The following is a 26,380-nucleotide window of genomic DNA, read 5'->3' as shown; positions in this document are numbered from 1 at the left end:
CAAGTTGTCAATATTGAGCCGCTATGTACACTCACACCTCACGTGTTGCAGCCTTATATTCACCAACTTTGACATTCAGTTGTTCAGGCGTTAGAGTCTAGCAATGTCTGAGCTCTACCACACGCTTTCATGCATCTTGCCCTTGCTACGCAAACTTATGTTGCGCGCTTGTCCTTCTAGAGCCTGTTGCAAACAATGTTTATGTGAGTCCGGACTTGCACGATCTGTCCATGGCTTGGAGGCAGACGTTGAACAAGCCAAATAAATTTGTTTATCCATTCATCAATAGTTATGCAAGCAGTTCATTCATCAGTCAGATCGGACGCAAAAGGTAGCTATCTAGGGTGAACTAATCTCTCTCTCATTGGTGGGAAGAATGGGGGATTGAAGGACCAGCTTTGCTCCTTCCTGCGGGGTTGGGGGACTACGTACCTACGGCGAGGAGGTCGCTCCGGCCGCTAGAGAGACAGAGGGTCAGAGTGGCCGCTCCGTCCGCCCACTACCCCCGCTCAGTGTCTCCTCCTGTGAGCACGGGCATTCCCATTGGATTCACCCATGTCCCTTGCACCGGCAGTGAGTTCTCTGCTCTATGGGCCGGATTTGACCAAGGGAGCTACGAACCACCCTAGAATGTGCCGGGCTAGTCCATTCATCAAAAATTATATACCACAAACAACTAATAAACCCCTAAAAACACCACAATCAAGTCCTTCACAGTGAAGGACACTCTCTAGAGTGGGGACCAAAGGGTAAAATGATAGATTATGTCCTTCATATGACTTGATAATGTGGTCTCGGCTGAAATTGTTACGGTTAATAATAGCCTGATCTTGACATTAAACATTGGGTGTAACTTAAAATCCCTCTGTTCCTAAATATAAGTCTTTTTAGAGATTCCAATATGGACTACATACAGAGCAAAATAAGTGAATCTACACTCTAAAATACATATATAGTCCATATAGCAATTTCTAAAAAGACTTATATTTAGGAAAGGAGGGAGTAGAAGGTAAAGTCAGACTAGCTACTAGTGTGTTGAACAAGAAACCACATTTTGGGTTGTTAATAAAACTATGACCTTTTCTCATTTTGTTCATTCTTGTGTTTTCATTAGTTACTTGATTTGTCTTCTCTTCTTCATATTTGGTGTGTTCCTTTCTTGCTATCAAACGCATTTGCTTGCGGTGGAAGATATAGTTGTGCAACACAAAACAATGGTTTTGGTGAGAAGGCCCCTGATACAGTTATAGATCAGCACGTAAAAGAATGCTAGGAGGTGGTGTTGTTACCCAGCGAAATAAAATGATTGCATTCTACAAACTCATTATTTTAATTCATGTTGCATCAAGTCATATACTTTCATCTATAGATTTTCACATGGCAAGGAGGCAGTGTCTGCTGAAGCTCTATCATTCATGACTTTGTCACGCATTGTGAAGCTCGGTTCGCCTTACTGATGAGAAGATTGCCATGTGATCTAATAGTGAGGAGTGGCTTGACAATTACAACCCTATTATGACAGGTGACATGCCAGTTTCTTGGTTATGATAGTGGATGTCGAATTTCCAAGGTTATCATCTCCGAGCAATGCTAGCTGGATTATTGGTACAGTAGACTCGTTTTGGACGGAAGGCAATAACTACCACATGATTTTGATGTGCATAACACTAAGAACAACTTAATAGCGATTTACTAGACTTTGTATCACAAGAAACGACTGTACAATAAGATTACCTAATACCTCCTATTCCTAGATGTATGCAATCTGGAGTAAGGACTCTAGCAAGGAACTGCCATGAGAAAGGAGACAAATTTATTTCGTGATGCATGAGCTTACAGTCACAAGGGAACTACTTTATGAACCTTCTTTCCAATTTAGGTCAAATCTTCAATTTCGTTATACCCGTGCATGGAATTTTTCTAACTGGTTAGAGCTAGCTGACTAACAATATTCTACCAAACAAAGTACATTTGTAGTAAATCTGCTTTTTGGTCCATCACATAGGTGCTAAGAGCATAACCTCGCACTTTATTCAGCATGCTATAAAAAAACTACTGGTTTGTGGAAACGAAAACCAGTTTATGAGAAAACCATCTTAATCAGTCATTGGCTCACAATGTGTTTTTAATTCCTAATGATGGCACATATGGTATTAAATTAACACTGGTAAATCATACTTCGACAACTTCTTGATGTGGCATGGCATTTGCTGCCAAGATTTCATGCATCTTCATTCAAATCTCCACAAACAAGGCATCAAATCAAAGCCTTCATTTGCTTCTTCTTATTCTTTTTCAATTGATAAGTCTTGAACTTACACTAATTAGGTACTATCGACACTAAAACTGGAATCATTTACACATTGAATTAACCATGAACCAAAATATAAGGTACAATTGGAAACTCTGGCCTTGTCTCCGGGGAGGCATTTTGGAAATAGAAGATCTAGGATCTTGGAGGCACAAACCATGTCCTCGCTACAGCAGGAATGTTTACCACCAGTGGGTCCCACTTCATTGGCAATAGAACTGTTCCGATCATCACTAGTAAGTGGTTACCACTAACGTGTGTGATTAACTAAATGCCACTAGTAGAATGTACACTAGTGAGGTGTACGGATATCAATCATCACCAGTACATGCTCTTAGTTTTTATCACCAATAGTACGTATTTAGAAATTTAAAATATACAAAAATGTGATAGGTAACACTACAACACATTTAAGAACTTTCTACATGATGACCAACATAATTTTACAATGGCTGATTTCCAACTTAATGCAACATAACACTCAATATAGACGTAGGCATTTCTGTAATATACTAAACATACACATCTCATCATATAACAATGAATTCACATATCATTAACCTCAAGGAGCCGCATTTGAAGGCATCCAATGGTTGCTTTTTTTTCGTTGTACCCAACATATAGTCAACTCTTGTCCATTAACCATAAGGGGAACTTGGATGCCGTGAGGTGGTAGTTGTAAGGTGGACCAGATGGCATTCTGACTCTCCTGCCGTCTTCTTGAGGGTAAAATGTTTGTCAACTCCATCATTAGAATCGACTCATACTCATATTCATTCTCCCAAGATCCTGTGCATATGGAGAATGAAACAATCATACAGGAAAACCTAAACCCATCTCCAAGTTTTTGTACCGTGTCACCAAAATAAATACCCAATTTGCAACCACAATTGAAATTAGCACTGAAAAATATCAATGTCCAACTAAACATATTAATGATCCATCTATTCTTATATAAATGAACATGATAATGGGTTGAGGGAATAATTTATTGATCTTTACAAATTAGAAGGCATGAAGATAAAATTGCATATGCAAGCTTTGATCCTTACTATATATGAACATGCAAGATATACACTACTAGGGAAAAGCCTATACACAGAATCTTACTAGAAGCGTGTTTTAAAATAAGGCGTTGCTGCTATATAGCAGCAGCGCGCTCCAGCGGAACGCGCTGCTGAAATAAAAGTAGCAGTAGCGCACATCCTTGAAGCCGCACTACTGCTATAATTGCCACGACCCCACCACGAAGCTAGTTTTAGCAGCATCGCATTAGTACGAAGAGCGCTACTACCACTGGTGCAGAACCGGGCAATAGCACCGGTTCGTAAGGCCCTTTAGTGCCGGTTCCATAACCGGCACTAAAGTGTGGGCACTAAAGGCCCCCCCTTTAGTACCGGTTCAGCACGAACCGGTGCTAAAGGGAAACCACGTGGCACGAGCCAGCTCCAGGGGCCTGGAGCCCTTTAGTACCGGTTGGTAAGACCAACCGGTACTATAAGGTTTGGGTTTTTTTTAGTTTTATGATTTCTTTTTCATTTAATTTTGTGTTTCCATTTTAATTCTTTCATGAGGGCGGTGACAATTGGAATTGGTTTTCATGAGGGCGGTAGCGGGTAATAGTATTCTCCCTTCGGATTTATGACCTGGTCGAGCAAAAATCCCGCTATTTCCTCTTGAAGTGCTTCTACACGCTCCGTTTCTAGGAGCTTCTCCCGCACCTCTCTGAACTGTTAAGAAGGAGATCAATATGCATGTGTATTAGTTGTGTGACTAGATATCGATAATGGTGTAAAAATTGTGAATAGTGTTTTGATAAGCGTACCCATTCCTATCTTTGAGATCTGCTCCTTTCGGACGCCATCATGAAAATGTTCTCGCAAACGCAGAATGCACACAGATCAGTCCCCTGCGCCTGCTTCAGGGCCTTTACGAGAATGGAATTTGATCAGATAATAATTAATCAAGCATGATAATTAAAGAGATGGCAGCTAGCTAGCTAGCTAGTACTACTTAATTACTTACCTTGGGTCTTCCCCACTTAAGCTTTTCTTTCCATTCGCCTTCCGTGACGCTGATGAACCTTGCCCAAGCCCTGCCCGTCGACAAAGAAAATGAATAAAGGGGTTATTAAATAGTTCATATCATGAAATGATGAACTAAATAGGCCGAGATATATAGTTAATAATGATTGAAATTCCCTGTTGACTATCCCAAACAAGATGTTATAGTCAGTTTTTTCTTTGTGTAGTGAGTCCAGTATTTCAACTGTTTTGGCATCAACTTTAATGATACACAAGACCCAGTGATATCTGCATGCACACACGTTTGCATGTCTTAATTAAGCGGGCATATGTAAGCAAAAACGTGTAGCTAGCTAGTAGGCAAAAACAGAGAATTTGTAGTACCAGACAGTGTGACTCACTGGAAGTTGTAAGGAAGTAGTATATCTTTATTGTATTTGAGGCGCTTCAAGAACTCTAGCATGCTGTCCTCTACGGCCTTTTGATGACGTGCATCTATTTTCCATGTGTATTCATTAACGGTGTTTGGGTCAATGAACCCAATGCCATAGCGTCCACCTTTTCTCATTTCATACATCTTCATCCTGCATATAATACCACAGAAAAGAATATAGTCAGGATAATTACAGGTAATGATTGATCAAAAGGACCACTACAGCTAGCTTGAGACTTAAATTACAGAAAGAAATCACTTACAGACAATAGCAACTGACGATAGATTTGTCGAGTGCGTCTTGATTGTATAACTGAAACAGTTCAGAATACTCAACGGACACAGCTTTCTCATGGTAGTAATGCTCCTTCTTGACATTCACCATGAGGGACAATCGATCGGAAATCTTGGTAATGTTCATGTACCATTGATGCAATTCATACATTCTCGTTGGGAGGTTCTTGACCTTGTCTGGCTCGACCAAAGGTTGGCCCCGGACATATTTCCATTTTATTTCATCCTCTCTAAGCACAGGCATGGGCTCGATCTCGAGGAGTTGTCCAACAGTGATTTTGAGAACTTCAGCCTGCATTATATGCTCCTCCGTTATTACCACATTGCCCACCTCAGGAACGTAAACTGTTTGCCCATAATAATATTGGGCGCGCGTACTGTCACGTGTTGTTGGCACAACAAGCGAGGGGATCGATTGCGCCGCCTGTTCTCCCAGCTGGGGAATGGTTTTCCCGCATTTTTTGACAACTGCTTCTTGTTTGCTCGATCCCGAGCTCGCCTCCTTATGTAGACGTGCTCGATTTAACTTCCTGATGTGGCGCTCATAGTCTGTGTCAACAGGCATGGGAGCTGGTGGTTGAGCCATACGAATGAAGTGGTCAATCGTTTTCTCAGGCACTTTCTCCCTTGGCGGCGGTGGCGGTTCGGTGCAAAATGGGCTTCCACCTCGGACTTCGATATGGCTGCGATTTCCCCCTCGGACCTGTCATAAGCCCTCTGCGGAAGAGGCGTGAGGCTTGGACCATATTTATATCGCTTGCCTCTGCCTGTACTTCCTGTACTACCTCGACTCGTACCTCTACGCACCATAGCTACGGGGTGTCTCTTCTGTGATTGCTGAGGCGGCGGAGACGGCTGACGGGGCTGAGTTGGACGAGGAGGAGTGGCCGCCTGAAGCTGTGCCAGACTTGGAGTAGAAGTGGCCTGAGGTTGTGCCGGACTTGGAGGAGGAGTGGACGTTTGACGCTGTGGCAGACTTGGAGGAGGAGGAGTGGCCTGACACTTTGCCGGACTTGGAGGAGAAGTGGCCTGAGACTTTGCCGGACTTGGTGGACTTGCATGAGCGGGAGACTGCTGACTCGATGGCGGACTTCGACGAGGAGTCGGCTGACGCGGTGTTGGTGGCCTTCGAAAGATGATGCAATCCTTTTTCCATAGGATGATACGATGTTTGGCGTCTCCGAGAAAGCGCTCGTTGTCACCTCCAGGATAGTCAAGCTCTAGCTCCGAATATGGGTCCACCACCTCATCAACCAAGACACGAGCATAGCCCGCTGGAATCGGGTTGCAATGGAAGGTTGCCTCGGGGGGATTTGTAAAAGCAACGGCGTCCGCCACCTTCATGGATATGTTCTTCATTTTGACGTGTAGCTCGCAGCTAGTGTTCTCCGTGATGTCATCCACGGGGTATCTACCCAGCATTGCGTCGTCCAGGGCGGAACCCACACTGCTTCTCGGCATGGATGGGGCAGTGCTATCCAATGCTGGATCATTCGCTAGCTGCTGCAGCTGCTGAGACCCCCTTTGCTGGGTAAGTGAGTCGATCTGCTCCTGCTGCCGCTGGAATTTGACTACCAATTTCGCTTGACTTGCTTCTAAGCCTTGAAGGCGTTCATAGTCCCGCTTCCTTTGCTCCTCCTCCATCTTCCTCTTCTTCTCCTCCGCAATCTTCTTTCTCGCACGGGTTCTGTAGTCGGTGTTCGAGTCTGAAAACCCCTCATACCACGGAATAGCGCCCTTGCCTCGTGTTCTTCCCGTGTGTTCAGGATTTCCCAGGGCACGCGTAAGCTCGTCGTTCTCTCTGTTGGGCTGGAACACCCCCGATCGTGCCTCTTCTATTGCAACAAGTATCGCATCGTCGGCTCCCTTCAGACTTGCCCTCGTCTAAACATTGCCTCTCTTCGGGTCCAACTCCCCCCATGCGCATAGAACCAAGTCCTGACCCTGGGGGGGCCAGCTCTTAGTAACCGGAGTGGCACCTGCATCCTCCATCTCTTTCTCAGACTTATCCCACTTAGGCATTGCCACCGCATAGCCACCTGGCCCCAGCTTATGGAACTTATCCTTTTTTTCGGCATTCTTCTTGTTTATTCTCGACCGTTCCTTAGCTAATTCCGAATCCTTGAGTTTCATGAAATCGTCCCAATGAGCACGTTGGTTCTCTAGTGTTCCCTCGAATACTGGAGTCTTCCTTCCTCCCTTGACGTACTTGTCCCATTCACGATTCTTGTGGTTCTGGAATGCAACCGCCATCTTCCTAAGAGCAGCGTCCTTGACTTTCTGCACATCTGCTTCCGTGAAATGATCTGGTAGGGTGAAATGTTCCATGAGAGTATCCCAAAGCAGATCTTTTTGATTCTTGTCGACAAAAGTAACATCTGGACATGGAGCAGCATCCTCTTTGCCTTTTTGTCTTTTGTCTTTTGCTGGCTCTCTCCATTCTTGAAGGTAGATCAGGAGTTGGTCCTTCACAAGAACTCCGCACTGACGAACGAACTTGTCCGCAATCTTCTTAGGTGCTAATGGTTCGCCATTAGGTCTGACTGCCTCGATATTGTACTTTACGCCCTCCTTCAACTTTTTGTTCGGGCCTTGTTTCGTCCTTTTGCCTGAAGATTTGCTCGATCCGGATGGCTGAAAGAACAAAGATCGATTCGTTAATATATCTTCAAGTCATTTAAAACATGTGATGATCACCAGATACCTGCTTATATAAATATATATACCTCGCCGGTTTTGTTGTTTCAGGATCAACATGTTCTTCATCATCGTCATAATCGTAGTTCATGACTTCATCAATTCGGTCGTAGCGATCGAATATCATATCACCCTCTCCGGTGTTGTTTAGAAATTCGGAGCCATCATAATCTTCTTCATTCTGATCATCATCTGGCCCGCGTATCATATCGAACATGGTCTGTTCTCCCTCTCTGTCGGTATTGTCTGCCATAGCTTTTGTTTAACTAGTTCAAAAGAAATATAAAACAATTTAGTATTCAAATTACATCGTCTCGAATAATAGATATAATCTCAAATACTTCGTCTAGAATAATAGATATAATCTCGAATACATCGTCTCGAATAATATATAATATTGAATAGTACATCACTGGCTAGCTAATTAAAGATCGAATAGTACAGAAGAATCTAGGACACTCGCGGTTCCTGCGGCGCGGGCGGTGGACACCCAAAGAGAAGGAACCCTCACAGGATCATAGCTGAAGTGAGATCCCCGAAGATACTGCCAGGTATTGGAGAACCTGCCGCCCTCTAACGCAACCATGTAGCGATGGACGTGCTCGTCCTCCTCCCTGACACGGCGACGTACCACCTCCGGCGGGGCCGGGTCCCTCCGCACCGAAACTGGCCCACGCGAACGCCACCAAACAAGATCAGGGTCGACGACGGGACCCGGGGCCGGGTTCCTCATCAAGCGGCGCGCCCCTCCAGGCAGCACCTCCCAGTGCCAGCCCGGCGGAGCCCAGTCCCGGACATGGGTCGGATGGACGTCGTCGTGGACGGGTCGACGGCGAGGATGCGGGCCGGGCATTGTCGAGAACAAATACTAGCTATATGCCCGCAAAAAGTAACATTTTTTTAATGATTGGATTTTGATAACTAAAATTTCTAACATTTCTATATAACACTAATTATGCTAATCTAAATAATCTAAATAACACTAAAATTTCTAACATTTCTAACATTTCTATATAACACTAATTTCTAACATTTCTATATAACACTAATTTCTAACTGATTAAACACTAATTATATCCATCTAACATGCATTCATACATATATAATAGTGAAAAAATAATAATCTAAATAATCTAAACTAATTAAACATACAAAATACGCGCGTGTGTGTGTACTAATTAAACACTAATTATCTAAACTAATTAAACATACAAAATAATAATCTAAATAATCTAATCTAATTAAAGACTAATTATCTAAACTAATTAAACATGCTTGTGTGTGTGTGTGTACGGGCTCGGGGAGGGCTCACAGCGGGCGAGGCGACGGCGAGGCGACAGCGAGGCGAGGCGACGGCGAGGCGAAGGCCGGGGCGGCGACGGCGGGGACGGCGCGACGGGGACGGGGACGGCGCGACGGGGACGGGACGGGGGCGGCGACGGGGACAGGGGCGGCGACAGAGACGAGCGGCGACGGAGACGATCGAGGGCGGCGGCGACGGCGACGGAGACGGAAACAGAGGGGGTGCGCAGGTTACTGAGAGCAGGCCAATCATTGATGGTCACGAACAACAATGCCTTTAGGTCAAATTCTTCCTGTTTGTGCTCATCCCATGCACGTACACCTGTTCCATTTCACAGTTGTAAGAGTTCTTCAACTAATGGCCTTAGGTACACATCAATGTCGTTGCCGGGTTGTTTAGGGCCTTGGATGAGCACTGGCATCATAATGAACTTCCGCTTCATGCACAACCAAGGAGGAAGGTTATACAAACATAGAGTCACAGGCCAGGTGCTATGGTTGCTGCTCTGCTCCCCAAAAGGATTAATGCCATCTGCGCTTAGACCAAACCATACGCTCCTTGCGTCATCTGCAAACTCCTTCCCGTACTTTCTTTCAATTTTTCTCCACTGCGACCCGTCAGCGGGTACTCTCAACTTTCCGTCTTTCTTACGGTCTTCTCTGTGCCATCGCATCGCCTTGGCATGCTCTTTGTTTTGGAACAAACGTTTCAACCGTGGTATTATAGGAGAATACCACATCACCTTGGCAGGAATCTTCTTCCTGGGGCGCTCGCCCTCGACATCATCATGCTCATCGCGGCTGATCTTATAGCGCACTGCACCACATACCGGGCAAGCGTTCAAATCCTCGTACTCACCGCGGTAGAGGATGCAATCATTAGGGCATGCATGTATCTTCTGCACCTCTAACCCTAGAGGGCAGACAGCCTTCTTTGCTTCGTACGTACTCTCGGGCAATTCGTTGTCCTTTGGAAGCATATCCTTTATCATTACCAGCAACTTTCCAAATCCCTTGTCAGATACACCATTCTCTGCCTTCCATTGCAGCAATTCCAGTGTGGTGCCCAGCTTTTTCTTGTCACCTACGCAATTCGGGTACAACAATTTTTTGTGATCCTCTAACATGCGCTGCAACTTCTTCTTCTCCAAATCACTTGCGCAGTTTCTCTTTGCATATACCCCGACTGAGAAATCAAGCAGCTAATGATCTAGCAAAGATAGGTTCCAAGAGAGAAGCCATTCCGAGTGGTGTGTTCTTGGAGCATATACACACTCCGTCAGTCAAAGAAGATCCTTTCACCGAAGAAACTCCGCAGCCCAAGAGCGCCACAGATCCGACTGAAGTTGAAGTCCCAGCAGTGGTCGACTTGATCATGGAGGTTTTGGTGGTCATTCCCGACTGGACGATTCCGTATGTCGCATATATCTTGAGGAAAGAGCTTCCGGAGGATGAGGAAGAGGCTCGACAGATCGTCCGTCGATCTAAAGCCTTTACCGTAATCAAAGGACAATTATACAGAGAAAGCGCGACTGGAGTTGGCCAGAAGTGCATAACACCAGAAGAAGGTCGACTCATCCTCAATGATATTCACTCGGGGACCTGCGGTCATCACGCGTCCTCTCGGACCATCGTGGCCAAAGCATACCGAGCCGGATTTTACTGGCCCAAGGCGAATGAGATGGCAAAGGAGATAGTGGATAAGTGCGAGGGATGTCAGTTCTACTCGAATATGTCGCACAAGCCTGCGTCAGCTTTGAAGACCATCCCACTCGTCTGGCCTTTTGCAGTTTGGGGGCTGGATATGATCGGTCCTTTGAGAACAGGACGAAGTGGCTTCACGCATGTACTGGTGGCAGTCGACAAGTTCACCAAGTGGATCGAGGCTAAACCAATCAAGAGCCTTGACGCCGGTACTGCTGTTAGCTTCATCAGGGAACTAATATTCAGATATGGAGTCCCGCACAGCATCATAACGGATAATGGGTCGAACTTTGACTCAGAGGAATTCAGAGCTTTCTGCAACTCCCAGGGCACACGAGTCGACTATGCATCAGTCGCCCATCCGCAGTCGAATGGACAAGCAGAGCGAGCTAATGGACTGATTCTCAAGGGACTGAAGCCTCGACTGATGCGTGATCTCAAACACGCGGCTGGAGCTTGGGTCGACGAACTTCCATCTGTACTCTGGGGACTGCGGACCACGCCTAATCGGTCGACCGGAAGAACTGCATTCTTCTTGGTCTATGGAGCTGAGGCAGTCTTGCCGAGTGATCTTCTCCACAATGCTCCTCGAGTTGAAATCTACAGCGAAGCAGAAGCTGAACAAGCGCGGCAGGACGCAGTCGACCTTTTAGAGGAAGAAAGGGAGATGGCTCTGATCCGGTCGACCATCTACCAACAAGATCTGCGGCGTTTCCACGCCCGAAATGTGAGAGGTCGAGCCTTCCAGGAAGGGGATTTGGTTCTCCGAGTAGATCAGCACAAACCACACAAGCTTGCTCCTTCTTGGGAAGGCCCCTTCATCGTCACCAAGGTTCTCCACAACGGGGCGTATCGTCTTTACAACGTCGAGCATAATATCGACGAGCCCCGAGCTTGGAACACGGAGCTACTCCGCCCGTTTTACACTTAAGCTTTATCACTCGGATGAGTTGCAATAAAGTACTTCTGTAGTTCATGGACCCCAAAATAATAAGTGTCATAGTTCCTCCATAATATCTGTCACTTTTTATTTTTTGTCCAATGAAATTCCCCTCAGTGGGTGACTTAGCTGCGAATCCGTTTCGCCTAAGTTTGTAAAAATCCTACCGAGTGGTGAGCCAGACTCTCACTCGGAGGCTTAGCTGCGAATCCGTTTCGCCTAAGTTTATCAAAATCCTACCGAGTGGTAAGCCAGCCTTCCACTCGGAGGCTTAGCTGCAGTCCAAGGACTCGCCTAAGTTTATCAAAATCCTACCGAGTGGTAAGCCAGCCTTCCACTCGGGGGCTTAGCTGCAGTCCAAGCACTCGCCTAAGTTGTGAAAATCCTACCGAGTGAAGAGCGATCCTCTCACTCGGAGGCTTAGCTGCAGTCCAAGGACTCGCCTAAGTTTATCAAAATCCTACCGAGTGGTAAGCCAGCCTTCCACTCGGGGGCTTAGCTGCAGTCCAAGCACTCGCCTAAGTTGTGAAAATCCTACCGAGTGAAGAGCGATCCTCTCACTCGGAGGCTTAGCTGCAGTCCAAACGCTCGCCTAAGCACAGGCACCTTGCTTTGAACCTGCAAAAGACATTTTGAGCCGAAGGTAATCATATTCAAGCGCCAAATTCAAGTTCGAATCGATATCTAAAGGAACCGAAAGCGCTCAGGCGTCAAGCCTGTTAAAGTTTGTCGGTTACAATTCCACTCGGCATACCGAGGCAAATTTAAAGAGTCGAGCCAGAAGAAGTTTTTTACCCCTCCTGTGGAGGGCTGGAAGGTGCAACAAATTCATCAAGGTCAATTCCGTCGGCAATCCGAGTGGCAGCTGCAAGGAAAGTCTCCATAAAGGACCTGAAGTCGTGCTTCTTGGTATTGGCCACCCGAAGGGCCGCCAGCTTCTCCTCTCGTGCATCTTTGCAGTGGACTCGGGCCAGACACAGAGCGACATCTGCACCACACCGAGCCGAGGACTTCTTCCACTCCTGCACTCGACCAGGGATCGTGTTCAAGCGGGCCATCAGCGACTCAAGGTCATTCTGAAGTGTCTCCTCAGGCCAGAGCGTCGAGTCGATGCGAGATGTGGCGACCTTCAGCCTTGCGAGATAGTCCACGACAGCTGCAACACGAGACTCCAGTCGGAAAACATCCATGGCAACTTCGTCGTTCACCGGAGAATTGACGAGGTCAAGGTTTGGCTCCAGTCGGCTGGTTTCCTCTTCGAAGTTTTGACAAAATTCTGCAAGAGTGATCACTAAGTCAAGGGGATAGTCGAATGGAAAAAGCCACAATTGGAAATATTTGCCAAACATGGAGGTTTACCTTCAAGCATAAGAAACAGCTTCTTGGCAAGGCCACTCAGGAAGGCCTCCAGTTCAGTTTTCTTCTCAGTCAATTTGCTGACTTGGTCGGTCAAGGCAGCTTTGTCAGTTCTCAGTCGACTGACCTCCTTGTTGGCAATCCCAAGAGCAGTTTTCAGATTGGTATTGTCTTGTTCGAGCTTGGTGACTGAAGCTAACTTCTCGTCAGCAAGCTTGATCTTCTCAGCTAGCTCAAGGTCTTTCTTCTGCTGGGCCTCCCTTACCTTACCTGCAAGCCACAGCAAGATCAGATGCTGAAACAAGCAAGGGGAAAAGCAGTCGTCAGGGTCTCACCAAACATACCTTCGGTCTCCTCCTTTGCCTTTGTCAGCTTCTCTTGAACCAGCTTCAAGCTCAGCTCGACTTGAGTATGCTTCTATTCCAGCTCTGAGTAGCGAGCCACAAGATCACAAGAGTTCTGCGAAGAACCAATCGACTAAATGTCAAAAATAATTCACTTCCGAGTGAAAAGGGAAAAGCACACGTTTCTAAGACTACAGCCGAATACAAACATTCGACCGTAGTCTCGGGGACTACACCCAGTGGGTGCACTCAGCGTGCCCCCACTAATCCTGTTGAAGACAGAGTCGACCAGTCGACCTCAAAAAAAAAAAAAACAGTGTGCGAGACGCATTCTCTAAGACTGTGATCAACTGCAAGCAGTCGACCACAGTCTCGGGAACTACACCCAGCGGGTGCACTCAGCGTGCCCCCACCGCTTTGCGAAATCCAGTCGACCAGTCGACTGACAGAAAGATTGACATCATAAAGCCTAAGGCCGACTGCCAGCAGTCGACCTTAGCCTTGGGGACTACACCCAGTGGGTGCACTCAGCGTGCCCCCACCGGTTTGCGAAATCCAGTCGACCAGTCGACTGACAGAAAGATTGACATCATAAAGCCTAAGGCCGACTGCCAGCAGTCGACCTTAGCCTTGGGGACTACACCCAGCGGGTGCACTCAGCGTGCCCCCGCTAACACGGAGTTTATTCGACACACCCAGTGGGTGACTAATATAAATTCCGGAAAAGAAAAGTTTTTGGTAGCATATCCAACAGAACAAACAGCGGTCGACTGACCTGGACATTGCTTTGGAGGGCAGAACTGGCGTCATAAGCTGCCTGGCTCGCGTCCCGGATGGTCTTCAGCTGCTCCATCATGAGTCCCGCCTGGCGTATCGCCTCCTTCGCTGCGCCAGCTTGGTCCTCCGGGACGTGGTGCGTCATGAAGAGGGAAGGTTGCTGAGCACTCGTCAGTGGATTCGCGAAGGTCACCGTGTGTCGAGTGGTGTTCTCTTCCTCCACAGTCAGAATTTCAGGCGCCGGCACATCCTGAGGCACCTTACTGGCGGACGCTTTCCGACTCCTCCTGTGCTTCAGCTGCTCTTCATCCTCATCATCATCAGGAAGATCGATAACAGTGTTGGGTGGAGCTGCGGAGAAGGATCAGGATCAGAGATCGCGAGTCAGTCGATTAAGAATGGTATTAAGAACACAGTACCTGGATTCGAAGTTGCTGCATCCTCCATCTCGTGGTCATCGGCCCGGGCCGAGGTATCAGAAGTAGCAGCACTGCAACTCCAAAGGATCAGTCGACTAACCTCAGCGTCGACCAGAGATAAAGTTCACACAGAATAAGAAAATATGAGAAACACAATTACCCTGATATGGTGGGGATGGACACCTTCATGTTCGGCAGGAGCTTGGTCGGCTTCGATGAGGCCGCCCTGGGCTGCTTCGGCGCCTTTTCAGTCGGCGCCGGAGAGGTGGTCCGAGGGCGCTTGGTCGACTGAGTGGCGGTCGCAACCCCCTTACCACGTTCGGTCGAAGGGTCGTGGACAAGCTTCGACCGCCTTTCTGAGCGCGGTGGAACGACCTCCTCCTCCTCTTCTTCCTCGTCCTCGATGTCATCTTCATCACCTTCATCATCATCATCGTCGTCATCATCCCCTGCAGCATCCGAGTCCCATTCCTCCTCTTCCTGGCTCTCGGCCCCACTCGCCTCGCCCCCGCTCGCCTCGCCTTCCTCAGTCGAAGCTTGTGCCCCATTGGGCATCGAGTACAACTCGGTGAAGGCCTAGCAGATGCCCAAACAAGGATCAGTCGACCAGTCGGCAGGGTTAGCAGAAATGAATACGACAAGGACACAATGGAAAGCAGAGCAAGTGTACCTTGTTTGGGTCGCTGTTGTGGTCGAGTGGAGAAATCCTTCTGGCTCCGCGCGGGTTGTCCCTGTTTCCGGTAACGGCTACCATCCATCTTTCCAGAGTGGCATCGTCGACTTCTTCTGGATGGACCCTAGTCTCGTCTTCGGGCCCACAGTACAACCACATGCAGTGGCTCCGGAATTGAAGGGGTTGGATGCGACGCCTGAGGAAGACCTCCAGAAGATCCATGCCCGTCACCCCCTCCCGAACCAACTGCACCACGCGCTCCATCAACATCTTCACGTCGGCTTTCTCCTCCGGAATCAGCTTCAGAGGGGAGGGCTTGTTCACTCGGTCCATGGTAAACGGAGGGAGTCCACTCGACTGCCCTGGCGTCGACTGGACCTGACAGTAGAACCAAGTCGACTGCCAGCCTCTGACGGATTCGGGAAAGGACATGGGCGGGAAGGTGCTATTATTCCTCACCTGAATCCCCAGGCCCCCACACATTTGGACGACTCGGGTCTTCTCATCACCTGGGCTCGCCTTCTTCACGGTCTGAGAGCGACACGTGAAGATACGTTTGAACAAACCCCAGTGCGGTCGACAGCCCAAGAAACCCTCACACATGGACACGAACGCAGCAAGATAGGCAATGGAGTTTGGGGTAAAGTGGTGGAGCTGCGCTCCAAAGAAATTCAAGAAGCCACGGAAGAAAATGCTTGGCGGCAAGGAAAACCCACGATCGACATGAGTGGCCAGAAGCACACACTCACCCTCTTCTGGCTGTGGCTGCCACTCCTTCCCCGGCAACCTCGCAGCTCCGTGAGGGATCAAGCCCTCGTTGGCCATGTCGAGGAGGTCCGTCTCCGTGATGGTCGACTGGATCCAGTCTCCTTGGACCCAGCCTTTCGGCAGGCGGGATCTGGACGAGGACCCTCTACGGCTGGTGGATCTCCCCTTCGCCTTCTCCGATGCCGACGCCTTCTTGGCACGCTCCAGCGCCGCCGTCTTCTCCTTGGCCATGGTCGCCGGTGAGATGCACGAAGGGAAGTGGTGCGGGGGCGAGAGCGGGCACGCTGAGCAGGGAGGAAGGAAGCAGAGGGAGAGAGGGAGAATGCTGAGGCGCAACACAGAAATCCTCGCCGGGCACGTTTATAAGGTCCCTTCCGAGTGGCTGACATGTGGGCCCGGTCGATCTAATCATATCTGGGAGCAGTTATGAGGACTGGATACGTGGCGAAAAAGGCGGCGCGGAGATCGAGGCGGCTATGCCCCGTCCCATCCGAACGCCGCGGTCCGCCCCGCTTCGCGCGCGCCCCCAAATTTCGCACCCCGCGGAATCCGCGAGCAACAAATCAGTCTGCCAGACGCGGTGTTTCCGGCGATCCGTCGCTCGGAGATCGTCGAAGCTCGAAAGATCACTCGACGCAAAAATAGAATGGATCGAGTCGACCGAAGACAAATTGCTCCCTGTCAACGAAGAGATTCTTTGATCCAGAACAGCGCACAACTAGAGCGCAAAGGTTAATCGGAAACGACATCAACTCCTTCTTCACTCGAAGCCTCAATCCATTCGGGGGCTAATGATGGGGTTATGTACCTAGGGTAGGGTCATGGACCTGTTCCAAGTAACTTACCCTAGGACATCCCTAGAAGAGGTCGCCTTCCAGTCGACCAACGAGGATTCACTCGACTGACCTGAAGGACTCGACCACGAAGACTCACTCGACCACCAGGAGGTCAAGAGGCACTCTGCACCGCAACGGCCTGTAATTAAGTAGACTTTATGATAGTAAAGGCACTTTATGTGGGGCGTTACCAGTAACGCCCCAGACTTAACTCACCTTAAACCCTCTCCTACGTGGGCTGGCTGGGGTCCTGGCGCACTCTATATAAGCCACCCCCCTCCACAGGCAGAGGGGTTCGGCACCTTGTAATCCATACATTCATAATCCACTCGACCGCCTCCGGGCTCCGAGACGTAGGGCTGTTACTTCTTCCGAGAAGGGCCTGAACTCGTACATCCTTTGTGCTTACAACCTCTCCATAGCTAGGACCTTGCCTCTCCATACCTACCCCCCACTCTACTGTCAGGCTTAGAACCACGACAAATACCACATCACCTTGGCAGGAATCTTCTTCCTGGGGTGCTCGCCCTCGACATCACCATGCTCATCGCGGCTGATCTTATAGCGCAATGCACCACATACCGGGCAAGCGTTCAAATCCGCGTACTCACCGCGGTAGAGGATGCAATCATTAGGGCATGCATGTATCTTCTGCACCTCTAACCCTAGAGGGCAGACAGCCTTCTTTGCTTCGTACGTACTCTCGAGCAATTCGTTGTCCTTTGGAAGCATATCCTTTATCATTACCAGCAACTTTCCAAATCCCTTGTCAGATACACCATTCTCTGCCTTCCATTGCAGCAATTCCAGTGTGGTGCCCAACTTTTTCTTGTCACCTACGCAATTCGGGTACAACAATTTTTTGTGATCCTCTAACATGCGCTGCATCTTCTTCTTCTCCAAATCACTTGCGCAGTTTCTCTTTGCATCGGCAATGGCCCAACCTAGATCATCAATGGGCTCATCTGATGCCTCTTCTTCAGCTTCTTCCCGCATTGCCGGCTCAGCTTCTTCCCGCATTACCGGCTCAGCTTCTTCCCCCATTGTTGTATCATCGTATTCAGGGAACCCATGGCCAGGATAGCTATCGTCGTCCTCTTCTTCTTCATTGTCTTCCATCATAACCCCTCTTTCTCCGTTCTTGGTCCAAACATTATAGTGGGGCATGAAACCGGACTCAAACAGGTGGACGTGAATGGTTCTTGACATAGAGTAATTGCGACCATTCTTACAGCCAGCACATGGACAAGGCATAAAACCATCTGCCCGCTTGTTGGCCTCAGCCGCAAGCAGAAAAGTATGCACGCCCTCAACGAACTGAGGAGAACATCGGTCATCGTACATCCATTGTCGGCTCATCTTCATTACACAACATCGAATAGACCAAATTAATACAAGTTCATACATAAAGTTCATACAACACTTAAATGCAACAAACAAATAACTCTCTAGCTAAAGCATTTAAATGCAACAACAAATGCGATCAAGATCGCAACTAAGGTAACAATTGATCCAACAGCATAATGATACCAAGCCTCACTATCGATGGCATATTTTCTAATCTTTCTAATCTTCAAGCGCATTTTCTCCTTCTTGATCTTGTGATCATCGACGACATCGGCAACATGCAACTCCAATTCCATCTTCTCCCCCTCAATTCTTTTCAATTTTTCTTTCAAGTACTCGTTTTCTCTTTCAACTAAATTTAACCTCTCGACAATAGGGTCGGTTGGAATTTCCGCTTCACATACCTCCTAGATAAAAATATCTATGTCAACTTGATGGGCATAATTTTTCATAAACACGAAATGCAACAAATAGTTTTAAAAGAGAATATACCACATCCGAATCATAACAAGGACGAGGGCCGACGGGGACGGATATCAAAACCATGGCACTATGTATAACAAATAACGTACGGGTAAGATAATTATTATACGAGTAACTATATATCCAAATCACACAAACATCAATTTTTTATATAAAATTTCATGAATAAGAGGCTCACCACAAGGTGGTGCCGGCGACGGGACGGTGCGGGCGATCGACGGTGGTTACGACGGAGATTTAGAAGGCACTAAGTAAACCACACCTACATATGCAAACTAAGTGTTATTTTAACCTCAAATTGCATATAAATCAAATACTAGCACATATATATATTTCCTCCCAAATTACTAAACTCACAAATTAATAACTATATAAAGCATTGCAAGAGGTAATCTAGCAATGAGAGATGAAAGGACAAAGTTGCTAACCTTTGTGATCATTTGAATGGATGGGGGCCTTCAAATCTTGACAAATTTTGGGCAAAATGTGTGATGAGCTCGAGAGGAAGAGGGGAAGAACAGAGAGGAGAGGGGAAAGGGGAAGAACAGAGCGAGCTCGGGTGGACGAAGGGTTTATGTAGGACGACCTTTAGTAACTGTTCGTGCCAAGAACCGGTACTAAAGGTGCTGGAGGGGGCCCAGACTGACAACATCCTGCCACCACTCTCATTAGTACCGGTTCGTGGCACGAACCGGTGCTAAAGGTTAGCCACGAACTGGTACTAATGAGAGCGGCCCAGCTAGCCGTTGGAACCGGCACTAATGTATACATTTGTGCCGGCTAAAATACAAACCGGCACTAATGTGCTACATGTTTGACCCTTTTTCTACTAGTGTACTACGGTTCATAGCAGTAGCGCATTCCTGTAATACCCGCTACTGCTAAGTTTACTAAAAAAATTAGTCCCACCTCGCTCAGCGAAGAGGGTTTCTACCACCTTAAATTTGTTACTTCTCAAACTATCACAAACACTTGGTCTTCATTGAACTCTATGTGTAAAATTTGTGGCTGCAATATGAGTCTTCCCCGGTTTCTAAACCGGTGAGGACTCATGTTGACAAATCAGATTGGACACAAAAAGATCATTGATGATCAAAGTATTTTTGATGTCTATTTTTACATGCTGACACATAAAAGTAGCGCGTTCTGTGTGAAAGGCGCTACTGCTATGTCGTTTAGCATTAGTGCCTTTGCCTATAACGCGCTACTGCTAATTCATTCTATCTCCCACCCCCACTCTCCTCTATCCGATCCACTCACACTCACACTCACTTGATCTCCCCCTCAACCCCTCGCGTCGGTCCTCCCCCGTCGACCACCCTCACCCCCACCAGCCGCCATCGCCTACCCCTCCTCCCTCTGCGCTGCCGTCACCTCCTCCTCCTCGCTAGACTCGGTCTACCCTCCTCCTCCGTCCTCCCTCCACTTGCCGTCGGCCGGCCCCTCCTCGCTCCGCCTTCCTCCTTCGTCCTACTCTCTCCTCCCTCCTCCAGTCGCCCCTCCTTCTCCCTCCTCCCTCTGCCATCCACAACCCCTCCCCCCTGCTACATTTTCATTTAGTAGGCTAGTTCATATGCAACATTTTGATTTAGTTGACTTAGTTGATTTAGAATATTTTGATTTAGTTGATTTAGTAGGCTAGTTGGGCTAGTTGATATAGTAGGCTAGTTGATTTATAGAACATTTTGATTTAATTGATTTAGTACGCTAGTTGATAGCTCTGAAGATTTGGCACCACCTAGCTAGATGCTTAGAAAGAAATGCACCATTTTGTTCTTATTTTTTCTGCACATGGATAGCTAGATGCTTTTGTGTTTCTGTAATAAGTTATTTTTTGGCAAAATGTAGGTGCCAATTTAGTTAAATTGGCCACTCTTTTTAATCAATTATCTTAGGCAATAGGGGCCAAATTAGATGAAATGTCTTGGTAGGTGGTACCCTGATTTGGTAGATATTTGTGAAAAGTTTTTTCGGCAATAGGTGCCACTGAAATACTTTGTAGGTGGTACCTTGTCATCTTATATGTTACTAGATCTTAGGATTATAATTGTCCATAAAATTGCTTCCCACGGAAGAAGAATCAAATTGCTTCTCGCGGAAGAAGAACCAAATCTTATTAGGCAAGATTTGGCATTTTCCTGCTAGCTGTTGGTTCTATTCTAGAAGGTGTTAGTAAGCTATGAAAATATAACTGAAGAAGAACCAAAAATATCACATGCTATTGTTTTTCTTTACTGTGAAGTGGATCGTTAATCCTTTGCTCATATTGCTTTAGGAAAATGGTGCCACCACCACCACCACCATGTCGACTGTGAAAGTCAAGGTGCACCGGCAGCCTTGCAACTGCAAGCTGTTCGGCATCTACTTCCAGCTGAGTTTTCGTCATGCGGCGGTAAAAATTATATGAAATGTAAAAAATATTTTATTTTTAGTGTTGGCATTACTGCATTGTGTCATTTTGCTTTTTTAGACAGATCGTCCCATGCAATGTGAGGTTGAAATTCAACAAGCTGACAGGAGACACTGTGACATTTGAGGCTCCTGGGGGGCCATACACTATGGAGGTTGAGAAAGGACGCAATATGTCGCAGATTGGAGGAGATGGATGGGCCCTTTTCCTCGCCTGCATGTGTCTTACTGGTGGTGAGTTGATCAGCTTCTCCTTCAGAGCAGAAAGACCCAAGCTGGCTATCATTTATATCAACCTGGTGCAAGATGATGAAGATAATGAGGACCCACTCGATGAAGATGATGAGGACCCACTTCATGAAGACATCGTAGCTCAAAGAATAAGCCTGAGCGAGGAGGAGGTGTGCAACCTATAGGACATAATTCCGCCACGTGATGACTTTGTCGGGGTGCCATTCATGACCTGCCTGACAAGTACCATGGTCGATCGGCATGATATGGTATGTTATACTTACAAATGCAAATTATCCGATGATATGATTAGTGTAGGGTCCAGTGATATGTTCTGTAGAATCTAGTCGATGATATGCTTTAGTGTAGAGTCCGATCACATGCTTATTAGTGTAGAATCCAAGGAACTATTAGTAGTGTAGATAATACATATATACTTATTAGTAGAATTCATGCTAATTACAAATGTGTAGTAATGTGTCTTTTGATAGTGTAGAAATCTATACTTAATAGAAATATATTTGCAAGAGTATGTGCAAGGCTATTTATTAATTGATATGTTTTTCTTATTAAGAAATTGCCAAAGAGCCTATCTGTGAGTTGTGTTATCGAGCCTGATGAAGAAGGCTCAGCTGGACTACGCCTTACCGCAAGGGGCTCCGTCACCACCTGTACTTACCACATGGACACGGACGGTCGCACACACTTAAACTCGGTTGGGTGGAAGAGATTCCTCGTTGGCAAGAATCTTCGTGTTGGATAGGCCATCCTAATTACTATCAGGAACACCCACTGCCCAGGCTTGAGGATGATGATCGTCGTCGAAATCATCTAGAACTACATATGTGTGTGTGTGTGTCTATGTCATCTAGAACTACATATGATGATTGTCGTCGATATCATCTAGGACTACATATGATGATCGTCGTTGATATCATCTAGAACTATCACCTAGTACTGCTTGAGGATGCATGTTGACTATATATGAAATTTGAACTAAAACTATGATGAGTAATTTGGAACAGAGGGAGTACTACCTAGTACCTATAATGCTTTATGAAATTGATATCTAGTAGTACCTAGTATCTAGAAATTGCAGTTTATTGAAACTGAAATGGGTAGGTGGCGGGGGGAAATGATGAAAGATATAGCAGTAACGCGGGGCTAGGAAACCGCTACAGCTAATTAATAGTAGCGCGTTTTGGAAAAGCGCTGCTGATATAGTCAATAGTTGTAGTGCGGGTACATACCGCGCTACTACTAAGAGTTAGCCATAGCGCCGTATTAGTAGCACGGCTGCCCGTGTTGCTAATAGCCTAAAAACCCGCGCTACTACTAGGGTTTTCCCTAGTAGTGATAGTTTGGATTTGGGTCTAATACACATCTCCCTCCAGGCATTATCTATCACATTTTTTGATAGTACCTTTGTAAAGGGATCTGTTAGATTTTTATCTATTTGAATATACCTAATACTCCAAGTTTCTCAATTTCCTCATAGACTTCAAATGTCTCTTCACATGTTTTGATGACTTCTCATTATCCTTTGCATTGTTTACTTTCACAGTAATTGTTTGGTTGCTGCTATTCAAAAACTAATTGTTGGATTGTCATAATACGTAAGAATAGCCGACACTGGTTTTCCAGCCACAAGCAAGTCCATCAAGAGCTCATGCAGCCACTCTTGCTTCAATAGGTGTGGTGTCTAAAGCAGGAAGTTCTAATTCATTGTTTGACCTCGTCAATATGATCTATTTACAAGACCACCATGATACTGTGCCACCTCCATGAGTAACTATATACCCACTTTTGGCATAGAGCACATCAACATAAAAAATCATGTTCGAATCATTATATCCTTCCAGCCTAGCACGGTGAATTGAATAGTGATTTCAAAACTCATTGTACCTCTCAAATAGCGCAAGACCCTACCAAGTGCATGCCAATGATCATAACTCTAGTTTAACATGAAGCTGCTCAGTTTGCTGATAGATAAAGAGATATTTGGCATTGTTGCGCTAGCTAAATACATGTGTGAACCGATTATTTGTGAGTATATGAATTGATCTCACATTTCTTTCATCATATTTCAAAGTACCACACAAGGATCATAAGATGCTAGAGAAGGCTTGCTATCTATAAAGCAAAAATGGCTGAAGACCTTAGCAACATAGTGAGAGCGCGTTAAAGTAATCCCACTTTCACCCTTAATCATTTTGATGTTTAGAATCATATTAGCTTCTCCCAGATATTTTGTATGCCATTCACATATAAACACAATATAACATTTTCACCCCACCATGATGATAATGAACACACCTATTAGCCTCATTAACGGCAAAACATGCAGAAGTTAATGTTTTGTCAAACTTCCCATGCCATTGCTTAGGTGCTTGTTTCACGACATATAAAGATATTAACAATTTTAACACCTTTCTTTCTTCACCCTTTACTGCAAACCCATCAGGATGATCCATATAGGTTTCCTCTTCCAGCTCTCCATTTAGGAAAGTCGTCTTGACTTCCATTTGAAGAACCATAAGTCCATAAGAGGCAGCAAGGGAAAGTAGTACTCGAATGATGGTGATTTTAGAGAAGGGAGAATATGATTCATAATAATATTTTCCTGCTTTCTAAGTGCATCCCTTGACCACAAGCAATGCCTTGTACTTCTCAATAGTACCATCAGGACTTAGCTTCTATTTGAACACCGACTTACGACCCACATGTTTAGAACCATAGTTTGGTTCTGCGAGTTGCAAAATCTCATTAGAAAGAATCAAGTCAATTTAATTATGGAAAATTTCTATCTAGTTGATGACCCACAAGTATAGGGGATGTATCGTACTCCTTTCGAGAAGTAAGAGTGTCGAACCCAACGAGGAGCAAAAGGAAATGACAAGAGGTTTTCAGCAAGGTATTCTCTGCAAGCACTAAAATTATCTGTAACCATAGTTGTGTGATAAGATAATTCATAACGGCTAACAAGTAACAAAAGTAACTAAGCTGCAGCAAGGTGGACCAATCCTTTTTGTAGCAAAGGACAAGCCTGGACTAACTTTTATATAAAGCAAAGCGCTCCCGAGGACACATGGGAATTACTGTCAAGTTAGTTTTCATCATCCTCATATGATTCGCGTTCATTACTTTAATAATTTGATATGTGAGTGGACCGGTGCTTGCGTGCTGTCCTTCCTTGTACAAGCCTCCAACTTATGATTAACCACTCTCGCAAGCATCCGCAACTACGAAAGAAGAATTAAGACAAGTCTAACCATAGCATGAAACATATGGATCCAAATCAGCCCCTTACGAAGCAATGCATAAACTAGGGTTTAAGCTACCGTCACTCTAGCAACCCGTCATCTACTTATTACTTCCCAATGCCTTATAGTAGGCCCAGATCATGGTGAAGTGTCATGTAGTCGACATTCACATAACACCACTAGAGGAAAGACAACCTACATCTCATCAAAATATCGAATTAATACCAAATTCAGATGATTACTTATAACAAGACATATCCCATGTCCTCAAAAACAAACGCAACTACTCACAAATCATATTCATGTTCATAATCAGAGAAGTATTAATTATCATTAAGTATTTGAACATATGATCTTCCACCAAATAAACCAACTAGCATCAATTACAAGGAGTAATCAACACTACTAGCAACCCATAGGTACCAACCTGAAGTTTTGAGACAAAGATCGGAGACAAGGGATGAACTAGGGTTTGAGAGGAGATGGTGCTGGTGAAGATGTTGATGGAGATTGATCCCGTATCAATGAGAGGATCATTGGTGATGACGATGGCTTCAATTCCCCCTCTCGGAGGGAAGTTTCCCCGGCAGAAAAGCTCCGCTGGAGCCCTAGATTGGTTCTGCTCAGGTTTTGCCTCGAGACGGCGACGCTTCATCTTGAAAGCTTCCTTCCAATTTTTTCCAGGTCAAAACATACCATATAGCAGAAGATGGGCATCATTGGCCTGCCAGGTGGACAACAATGCAGGGAGCGCGCCTGGGGGGAAGGGCGCACCCCCCACCCTTGTGGATGGCAGGTTGTCCCCTCTTATGCTTTCTTCGCCTAATATTTTTTATATATTCCAAAAAAATTCCCCTTGAAGTTTTAGGACTTTTGGAGTTGTGCAGAATAGGTCTCTAATATTTTCTCCTTTTCTAGTCCAGAATTCAAGCTGCCGGTATTCTCCCTCTTCATGTAAACCTTGTAGAATAAGAGAGAAAAGGCATAAGTATTGTGATATAATGTGTAATAACAACACATAATGCTATAAATATCAATATAAAAGCATGATGCAAAATGGACGTATCAACTCCCCCAAGCTTAGACCTCGCTTGTCCTGAAGCGAAAGCCGAAATCAAAAAATATGTTCACATGTTTAGAGATAGTGGTGTCAATAAAATAAAATACAGACATGAGGACATCATGATCATTTTTAGAATAGCAACATATATTGTCATATAATTTCTTATGCTAGAGTAACAGTTCATTCACAAGGTAAAGTCTGAATCAGAAACTTTATTGAGAACTAAAAAACGATGATCTCAATCATTGAAGCAATTGCAATTTATCATAATGTAGGAAAGAGTCATTATAAGATCTTTTCAGCAAGTCCGCATACTCAAATTTCAGTAAGTCCCTCACAATTGCTAAAACTCAGACGATACTTATGAGTTCAAAGCCTTAGTCGGACACAGAGAAACATAGGGGCTTAAAGATTCGCCTCCCAACCTTTTACATCAAGGGTAATGTCAATAAAAAATACTTTATGATAACCTACATCCGAGTGGATGTATATAGATAGATCTCAAAACTACTCTTTATTATATTTAGCTCAAGGACTCGATTACATAGATAGACCTCAAAACAAAAATCAAAGCTAGATCATACTAAAAAGCTTTATTCTACTAGATCAAGACATAACCAAAAAGATCAAACTAAGAAAAACAATAAAGGTAAAGGTGTGATGGTGATAAGATACTGGGGCACCTCCCCCAAGCTTGGCAGTTGTC

The sequence above is a fragment of the Triticum dicoccoides genome, chromosome 2B, assembly GCF_002162155.2.
Source record: "Triticum dicoccoides isolate Atlit2015 ecotype Zavitan chromosome 2B, WEW_v2.0, whole genome shotgun sequence".
Taxonomy (NCBI): Eukaryota; Viridiplantae; Streptophyta; class Magnoliopsida; order Poales; family Poaceae; genus Triticum; species Triticum dicoccoides.
The sequence above is the reverse complement of the archived record's forward strand: the minus strand, read 5'-3'. Positions refer to the sequence as shown.